Consider the following 10,908-nt stretch of genomic DNA (forward strand, 5'->3'; position numbering starts at 1 on the left):
TCCCAGAGCTTATCGAATGTCTTTTGTACTTCTTGAACCATTCTCTAGTAGGCCCAATCTGAGTCGTTGGGAATAGAATATATCTTAGGTCAAATTCGATATTGTGGTCCATCATCAGCGTATTGAACATCCCGAGGTGATCAGATGGATCTGTGTTTCCATCAAATGATAGCAAGTTCGGCATCGTGAAGCCATTAGGATACACAACTGCTGCAATGTTCAGAGTGAAAGGTTCAAGCTCCTCATCAGAGTCACAATCATCAATCCATTTTATAGATAAGAGCTTTTTCATCTACTCCTCCATCAAGGCAATTCTATTATTGTACGTGTTTGATGGGTGTTATCCCTCCAAGTTCGAGCTTGGTTAGGCGGGACATTCCCATTGTCGCGTCTAATAGACAGACCTCCCTCATGTCAAGTGTAACTCATATTATCGTTGTGAGCTAGATACATGCTTTGTGAATTCAAGTGATCATGCAGGTCAGGCTGTGGATCATACCGAGGAATTTGCGCTGAGCTAAGGATATTCTTTAGGTCAATCTCAGACCTGCCTCCACGCTGGCTCCCCATCCAGTAACTTCCATTTGCAAAACTTACATCCCGCGGCTGAGATCGAGAACCTGGATTATCAGTACGTGCCTGTGGAACATAAGTGTCTACTAACGAGGGAGGATTTCTCCTACTATTTCCACGAGCTAGAGCGTCGCTTTGTGGGCATGGTGGTGTAGGATGTCTAACCGGAGATGGCAGATGCCTTATTGGTGAGGCTATCCTCATTCCATCAAGACAAACTAAATTCACTCGCCTCAGCTCTACCCCAATGTCCTGGGGCATTTTGTCTCTGTGAACTTCTCCTAGCTCGCCCTAGTGGGTTGTTGTGGGCATTCCTGGGAATCTATGCAGAAGGCACAAAGCTGGGGGTCGCAGTTCTGACTGACCGACTATTATGCGGATGATGGTTCTTGTGATGACTAATGGGCTAAGCACTTCGGTGATTTTGCTCTGAAGGTACAGAGCTCGGAGTGGCAGTCCTGACAGAACGATTGGGTTTGGACCAGTTATTCTTGTTGGACTTATGAGACCCACTTTCCCTCTTTCTGACATTAGCGTCGATTGCAAGAGGGGTAACCGAGCCAGGACCTCCTCGTCCTGTTTGTTTGCCCTAGCTAGATGGCTCCTTAACTAGGCATTCTCCATCTCGATGGCTATTAAATATCCGGGATTAGGATTTTATGGGTGTAACGCTGAACTCCCAGCATAGTCTTGGTCCACCAGTTGCTTCCCAGGACGTTGTTGAACATCTAGGCCCCTTTCAGTGGGAACAGTTATATGATGTGCCTCTTGCCCAATAGGCTATTCCATTCCATTATCATGCATCGATCGAGTAACCACCATGATGAGCCTCGAATGAAACTTGTAAACACTAGTTTCCTCTTAATGAAAGTACCAAACTGTTGACACGATTTTTCACCAACAATAGATATAGAAACCTAATAGGGATATTATTATTTATTTGTAAACTGTAATGAACTTATAAGAACCCTTTCATACACACACAATTTTGCGTGGTTCAGTGGTTAAAATTTGACAGGTTTGGGTAACCGTGTGCATAAATATGGTATACATTTAATACAAATAATTCCCATTTATATTGGGATATGATTGCACAACATAATATACTCTTGCCATCTCGAATTATAAATGATAAATGTCCAATAGAGCCTGGGCATTAATGAGCATATAAAAAGCCTCTGAGTCTCTTGGGATGCTTCAGTATGCGTTATGACCAGGTTTCCATGAGATGAATATTTTCAACGAGCTAGTGATCAAAGATTATCTGAACCTTAGTTTGGTTTAACTTCAGAGTGCCCAAAGGAGGATCTGGCCACTAAAGGTCTCGAACTAGACCGTTATCTTAAGAGGCGGCCTGATAATCACCTGAATGTCGTATTGCCAAGTCCCGATTCGAGCTGCTCACATCATCATTAACTAGATGTTCTACTTTTCTGCTTTTCCGTATATTCATCTGCCAACTGTACCCCTAGCTAAGTGATTAAACTCGTGCTAATTTTTAGGGTACAACAATATCTCTTTAATGTTACTATAATGAAGCATGGTTATTATAATCACTATATTATCTATTGAAATTGTACTAGAAATAATTACTGAAAGCCAAGTAAGCAAGTTACTAATAATTAACAATGATAAAACCAAAGAATATCACAAATTCTTTAAAGCATTGTTGTAGTGGGAGCGTTAGTTAGTAATTACTCCATCACAAAAGTAAAGATAGTTAAATTGTGTGCAACACAATCTAACTATACTTCATTCACATACTAGTATATGAAATGAAATTTTTTGTACGGAAAACAATGGTTGAAACACCATGAATCTAGAAATGGAATGCGAAATTCTATGACATCTAGATTCTTGAACATCCAACTAAAGTTCATTGAAATTCAGTTTGAAACAAGATATTCAAGATGAAGAGGAGAACGGGCGAAAGTGCGTACTTTTCAAAGTTAGGTTAATAGCCTAAGACTATGAAAAGAAAGAAGAATTTATTACTTGAATAAATATCTTCTACTGTAACCAAACTTAAATCTGTATACATACTCTTATCCACAACTTTATGCATGGATTGTGAGATTAATTTAAATGGATTTCTAAGTAGTCTTTACTAAATGGCTGACATGAAAAAATCACTTGAAGATCACAGCCAGAAAGATTTTGTTGTGATTCTAATTCTTGATATTAACAATGTTCTAATCATTGGGAATGACGTGGAGAAATCGTCAGTAAAAAAAAATGGTTAGCTGTGTGTTTCTAAATATTATATTTAGAAAAGCCAAGAATGATCTGTACATTCAAGTCTATAGAGATTGAAAGAGCAATCCTCTGGCACTGTCTCAAGCGACTTATATAGATAAGAAGCTTAAATTCTTTAGTTTGCAAAAATTCAAGAAAGTATTTTTTCCTTCCCGGCCAGGAGGATGTATTATCTAAATAATAAATGTTCATTTACTCTTTTACTAGAAAAGAAGGACATGAGACAGTATTCCTACAACTCAGTGATAGACTGTTTAATGTATCGAATGTTATATTTTCAAATTGACATTTGTTAAACTGTGGGAATAGTCAACAGTTGTCAATCCAATGATGGATTGAGTCACTAAATAATTATGAGGACTTAATTTTGAGTATCTTGAATATAATAGAGATTATATGTATGTGTATTTAGACAGAGACCTAAAATCCCAAAAGGATGAATTGATTTTAAAACTTTAATGATCAGCTTCCATAATAGTGGAGGAGACACATTAATTTGGAATTGTATTAGACATTCAGATTTTTATGTTTCACCACAAAAGCCGAAATGTAATAGCTGCGAGCAATTAAATAGGCTATTTGATTTAGTTGAGTTCTTTGTCATTCTTTAAAGGGTTTCATATTAGAATAAACAACTAGTATGTCATTGCGAAAGTAATGGAGATATAACTATTATAGAAGAATTAGAAATCATGAGAGGGTAAGGCACACGAAATGAAGTATCATTTAATTCTAGACAATTTTACATAATTGATGTAATAATCTACAAGATAACTTCAAAATAGTTTCTTATGAAACTGTGACAAAGACATTGTTAGACAAATATGGTCAGAAGAATGTGATTGACATATTGAAAGAGATGCCTCAATTTTCTTTAGGGCAAGTGGGAGATTGTTGGGAATAGTCCCCTTAAAGCAATTGCAGTTGACAAATGTTTTAAATGAAATAAATAATTGAATTGAATTATTATATATATAGACTATGTCTGATATTATATTGATAATATTAAGTAAATATCATAAAATTTCAAAGTTTATCTATGTGTTTTTAATCTCATATTGGTATGAGAGGATCAAGATTAATATAATAAGCTTACAACAATTCGTAGTTAAATAAAGTTATGGAATCTTTAGATTAATTACTGCTAGTACAATTTGCTAGTATTATGAATTCAAGTGACCTAGATCTGGGTCACTAGTGTAGTAGGACACTTTAATGAAGGTACTTTATATATATAGTGATATATAGAACAGGATCAGATGTAATTTGTTAATACTTGTTTAAACACTTTTTCATAGTATAAATCAAACACATCCAACGAAGATCATATACACGATGATCTTAATCCTAAGGTTGCTATGAACTCCTATATATGTCATCTGATCATTTGATTCATGCGTTAAGGTTTGTCAAAATGATCAGGGTAAGAACAATTATTTTGGGGACTCAATGATATATATGGCTGGGGACGTAGTTTAACAGATATGGAATCTATGCCTTCTTATAGAATGAATAATGGTCGCCTGTTAGGTTGACTTTTGGAACTGAAAAGGTTATGAGCGCTCACATCGGAAACTTGTTGTGACACAACCTTCACTAGTAAAGTAAAAAATATAGGAACAAGATTTAGCTAAAAGGGTAAAATGGTATTGTATTCCCTTTTAATTATGAATCATTAATAGAGGATTAACATTGTATGTAATTATTATATCAATTGGCACTTTATTTTTTAATAAAATACTCAGTAAATATATGTCTATAATTATCAAGAGTTCAATCTCATATTTATAGTGGAGTATTCAAGAGATTAATAAATATGATTATTTAATCAAAGAGCTTTGATTAATAATCTAATATTCATTGGAGCTTGATATTATTGGTCCATAGGTCCCCAAGGGAGCTCTATCAACACCATATCAAGGTAAGAGTTGATACAAGGGTATAACTGTAATTTGGGAATTTGTGAAGAATTTTATTCTTCGGGTCAAGTATATAATTATATGATAATTGAGGTTAAATAATTAATTTTTAATTTCAAAAATATATTTAGTAATTTAAATATTTGATTTTTGAAATTCATATATATAAAGAAAATAATTAATTTTTGAAATTAATTAATTTTTTTTTGAGTGGAAGAAAATAAAATTGGTAAGTCAAATATAGTTTTTGATTTATTAAATTTTAAAAGATGATGATAATGATGATCATCAATTTGAATTTTGAAATATAGTTGTCATCTTTTTCTTAAAAAGATAAATACCTTATTTTGTGGAAGATTGATTTTAATTAATTAAATAAATAAATAAATAAAAGAAAAATGCAATATCTCTAAAAAGAGATATAGTAGTTCACGGATGGCACAGTCTTGTATCAATATACTGGTATTGTATCAGTGTTGCTTTTATTTTATTTATTTAATTAATTAATAATTATAAAATAGTTTTTCAAATTTGGTAAGTTAATATTTACATAAATCAATTCCTATTATCATTATGATATTATTATTATATTACTATTATTATTAGGAATAATAAGGTAATAGAATAATCTCTATATATATGATATAGAATAATAAGAAGAAGAATATACAATACATATACAATTTAGAATAGTACTAAGAATTTTTGTCTAACAAAAGTCTTTCTTATTCTTCTTCTATATTCTAACCATTCTTAGACCATAATCCAAGTTCTCATGTGTTGAGAAATACTTGTGATTTCTAAAATACAATCCCATGTTCTCTATGTGCCCACATACATCTTGAGGTGTAGAGAACACTCAGGAAGATCGTGGTTTGAGTGCTAATAGCATTGGATAGGAAGATCGATAAATATACGAAAAGACTCAAGAACACTTGCTAGTCTTCAAGAGGTAATTGTTCATGTTCTTGAATATTTATGTGTTTGTATGTGATATATAAATATATTGTATATTTATATATATGTTGTATGATTAATAATATAATATATTAATGTTTCTGTCTGGATGTTTTCTTGTTCATATAAACTGTTTATATGAATGATGAAATTTTTTATTGTTGTATACAATGGGCCCTCCACACCTATCCCCTGCGTGCTCTGAATGTTTTTCCAACATTTTGGCGGGGCTAAAATATCTATTTTTGAAGCATGAGTGGGAGGTTCCATCCCCGCCGATATTATGTACTTCTTTTGCCTCAAGACAAATCAAGAGTCAAAGGGATGAGGTGATGGCTTCTATTACCACACCAGATTCCCCAGCCACCCAAATTACTACCAGGATTAATTCTTTATGTCAAACCGGTTCAAGAATTGCACCCATCAATATTTTAACCGTCCTCGTAAGTTTCTCAGCTCCTTGAGCTTTGTACTTGAATTACTTCTCAACAAAGTTTAAACATATTTTGATCGAGTTGTTTCCTTGTGCAACAATATATAAGAGAACGGGGCGGTCAAAGACCCTTGGAGGTTAATATGAGACTCTGGCTCGTATTCCTTCCAAGGAGAAAGAGTTCCGGATGGTGGTGAATGATGCCACCATGGTTGCCTGCAAGCTAATCCAAAATGATCAAATAGTGGCCATCAGTATTTGAGGCCCCCTCCCCGAGCTCCCTTCTCCCCCAAGAACTCATCCTAGCCATTGAAGAGGTTGATGAAGAGAAGGAGGTCACACAGTTGGTGCACCAAAAAAAGGTTCCTAAAGATGGACAAAATCCTAACCAAGGCTGAACTGGACAGAGGGCAGCAGCCGGCACCTCTGGCCAAGGTAACCCATATAGTGAGATGGACCAAGCTGGTGCCAGTTTATGGCTAGTCCGATACAACCCAAGGAAGCTCGTGAGTCGACACTCAGTGGATCCGAATTTGAATGTGACCCTCCTTCAGTGTGTGGATCACTTGGTCATAGGCCATGACCATAGCTACCCCAGATGTACCATAGTGGTAGATAATACCTTTCACTTTAGGTCCATTATTTTTTAGGAATACAGTACAAACTTTTGTCCTAGCCTTCCCTTTTTCATGGTGCTTTTACACTGCGTATTAGGCAAGTCAAGCAAGAGTCTAGTCCAGAAGAAGAGCCTAAACCCCGTATGTCCCAAAATATAATAATACTAGAGTCTCCTCCTCTAGTCCAAGAGTTAAAGGTTTTACCTAGCCTAGTTCATAATCAAGAGCCAATCATAGTAGTTTCCCACTCTAGTTTGGAAGGGAGTGTGGCTCCTGTACTGTTACTCTTTGCTTTATGTTATCTTGATTAATCATTTCTTTGATCTGAATTTTCTACTCGCACTTTTGCAAACGAAGAAATGAATCTAAAGGAGGCCCTCAAGACCGGACCATAAGTGAAGAGGCTGAGGGTTTCATAGAAAATTTCTCACAAAGCAGGGTCTTGCTCCTGCAAAAGATAATGGTACCAACTCCACCCAGAAGAAGTAGCAGCCTCAGCCCTTCGTAGTCATGACCTTGCTGGCTCCTCTACCAGCTCCTCGCAACCCTACTTCCATCCTACAGGTCACCCAAACCAAAGCCCCGACAGTCACCCTCCCAGCCCCCCTCCTCGGGGTGGAGAAATATCCAGAGCCCATAAACGACACATATCGGGAAATTGTGAGCCACATGATGAAGCATGCGAGTGTGGTCACCATCAACGAGTTGCAGGCTATCGAGTAGTGACCATCCTTAACTCTACGTTGGGGATGACTCTTACGGTAAGTATTATACTGATCTTCTTCTTATTCTCCCATGCCTTCAAAAACTAACCCTTCATTTGCAGTCATCCATGGCTTAGATCCGTGGCATCGCTCAGGCCTGAGCTGAGGCTGATGAGGCTAGGACTGCCTTGAGGGAGGTATAGGCCGCCTTGGAAGAAACCAACACTATGAGGGCAACGCTGGATGAGGCCAACAATGCCCTGAAGACCTCACAAGAGAATGAGCGAGTTACCCAAGCCCAAGCCCAAGCCCAAGCCATGGAGGTGATTTGATAGCGGGACCAGCTTCAGCCCGAGGTTAATGATCTTAAGGAGAAGCTTGCAAAGGTTGACAGTCTCAAGCAGAGGCTTGGGGAGGTCAAGTGTAGCGCCCTACCACCTTAGAGCCATTACTAAGTGAGTTTAAAATGTGCACTAAACTTGCTAACCAAGCATTTTGCTCAAAAGTGTAACTAAACTGCATTAAAATCACATAATTTGAAAATGTAATCACTCATAGAAAATTATAACTGTTTTACATTAGGAATCCCAAAAAGAAAATACTGTTTACAAATATTTACAACTCAAAATGTGTTTAAAGTCGACTAAACGACAAAAGGAGGTTTAGTACAAAGAAACTCCCAAAAATACCCCTGGCCGTGGCAGCCAGGCAGACCAGACATGTACGCTTCGCCTCACGCCCTCCGTACTCAAGGTTGGCCAATTTTTCCCTTGTCCTTACCTGCACCGCAGAGCACCTGTGAGCCGAAGCCCAGCAAGAAAACCCCTTACAAATAGATAACATATGCATATAAATCACTTAGCATATAAACAGGCCATCAATAGGCTCTACACATACGGCCATGCCGTCCTAGGCGCTTTACCAGGCCCTGGGTTCGCGGTCCACACCATAAGGATATCCCAGGAATCCATTAGGGTCTTACCCTGACAACTCGCACTCAGCGTGCTAAACGCTGCTCCCGGCCTCTTGCCGCTCTCGGCCTTCGCCGTTCTCGACCCTTGCCATTCCCGGCCTTCACCGTCCCCGGATTTTGCTGATCATTCACATATTTGTATACATAGCATAATTAGTCAAACACTTAAACATGCATTAACATATAATAATGGGCTATGCCCTGCACATAATCATATAGGCCATACCCTGCAACACAACTATAAGGCCTCGCCTTGCTCTATGGGTACAGTGGTTTTCTTACCTGTGTCCCGAGCTTCTTGAGCACTGAAATCACGAGCACGTTCCTCTAACCCGAGCCTCACTGAAAACCTAGTCACAACACATACATAACACTATCATTACTAAACAATTAATACCATATCCCAGAACCAATCCCAAACTCTCGAGACCTCCCGTTTCCCCCCCACAAGGTAGTGGAAGCATCCCCCAATCCCCTTGGGAAAAAGCCTAAAAACTAAAAATTTCCCCTACCCAGAAATGGCCTAGCGCCGTGGCACTAACCCATAGGGGCCACGGCGCCCAGAAAGATGTCCTTCCCCTGATGCATCCCAGCGCGGAAGAACAGGGCTGCGGCGCCCATACGTGAACCCAAAAATCTAGGTTTTTCCCCAACATTTTCCTGAGCCAAAACTCTCCCAAATCCATACCAATGCATACCTAAGTCTCAAATTCAATCCAAAACCCCATATAAAACCATCTAACAACTCATGAACACCAACAACAAGCCTAGATACACATTCAAACCCAAAATTCACAAATTGGTTTAACACTTTATAAAACTTAAACCATAACAGAGCATAACCTCATAAATGCATGGAATTCTTACCTCAAACAAGGATTCGACCTTGAGCTTTCTCCAATTCCAGCTCCAAGCTAAACCTCTTTTGATTCCCAAGCTGAATTCTCACACTAACAGACCACAAATCCAGCTTTCAACTTCCATTTTTCAAACTCTCAAAGTCAAGCTTGGAAACTTAAAGAAAACAGGGATGAATTCCTTACCTCTGAGCTTAACACAACCTTGAGCTAACTTCCCTAGCCACAACAACCAAATTCCTTCAATTCACTAGCCCAAAATCCTCAAAACTTAGCAAGCTCCCAATCAACAAGGAGAGGGAAAGAGGAAATCGCATGGGAGAGAGGGAGAGCTGAGAAATTATGTTTTTTGTTCTTTCCTTTACCTTTTCTAAAACGTTCTAATATTTCCCAGTCCTTATCTCATCATAACCACCTACCAAAAAGACCCAATTTCCTCTTAAGTTACCCTAAGTCCTCATATGCCACCAAGGGCGATTTAGTCTTTTAACACATCCCGCTAAATCCTCGGGTATGCCTAAAAATACCCATTTTAATCCCGTCATGTCTAAACTATTACTATCACTAACCGTTACTCAATAATTCTCGAACATTTTATAATATTCCCAAAGTACCCCTAAGCTCCTCTCAAGTCGGGTATTTGACCCTGTTGTGACCTTCCTAGCTAAACAGGTCCCTAGGACCGTCTCGGAACGTGCATCACAAATATATAACCATTATATAAAAAATATCACCTATATCACATTTATGCCCTTAACGGGATAAAATTACAAATATGCCCTAACAACCAAACGGGGCCCACATGCACATTTAATCGCCTATGCATCCACTTCTAATCACATATTCATTAAATTCACATATATTAATACAATATAACAATTATTGCCCTCTATGCACGCTAATTAAGGCCCCAAGCCTTATTATCAAGTTTGGGTCGCTACAACTATCCCCTCCTTATAGAAATTTCGTCCTCGAAATTACCTGAACAACTCGGGATATCGCTCCCGCATATCCGATTCAAGTTCCCATATCGCCTCTTCAACTTTGTTGTTCCTCCACAACACTTTCACCAAGGCGATGGTCTTGTTCCGCACAACTTTATCCTTTCGGTCAAGAATCTAAACCAGCTTCTCCTCATAAGATAAATCCTGGTCCAATTCTAAATTCTCATAACTCAATACATGCGTCGAATTTGATACATAAATCTGAAGCATGGATACGTGAAAGACATCATAAACCCCTGGTAAGGATGGAGGCATCGCCAATCTATAGGCTACCTCCCCAACCCGCTCTAGAACCTCGAAGGGGCCAACAAACCTAGGGCACAACTTGCCCCGAATGCCAAACTGTTTCACTCCTCTCAGAGGTGAAACCCTAAGAAATACATGGTCACCAACCTGAAATTCTACGCTCCTACATTTTAGATCTGAGTAGCTCTTCTGGCGACTCTGGGAGGCAAGCATTCAAGCTCCAATCTTTTCTATCGCCTCATTGGTCCTCTGGACCATCTTAGGATCCAAATAACTCCTATCACCCGTCTCATCCCAATGGACAGGTGATCTACACTTTCTTCCATAAAGCATCTCATATGGAGCCACTCTGATAGTCGCCTAATAACT

This window comes from Humulus lupulus, chromosome 4 (assembly GCF_963169125.1).
Source record: "Humulus lupulus chromosome 4, drHumLupu1.1, whole genome shotgun sequence".
NCBI lineage: Eukaryota > Viridiplantae > Streptophyta > Magnoliopsida > Rosales > Cannabaceae > Humulus > Humulus lupulus.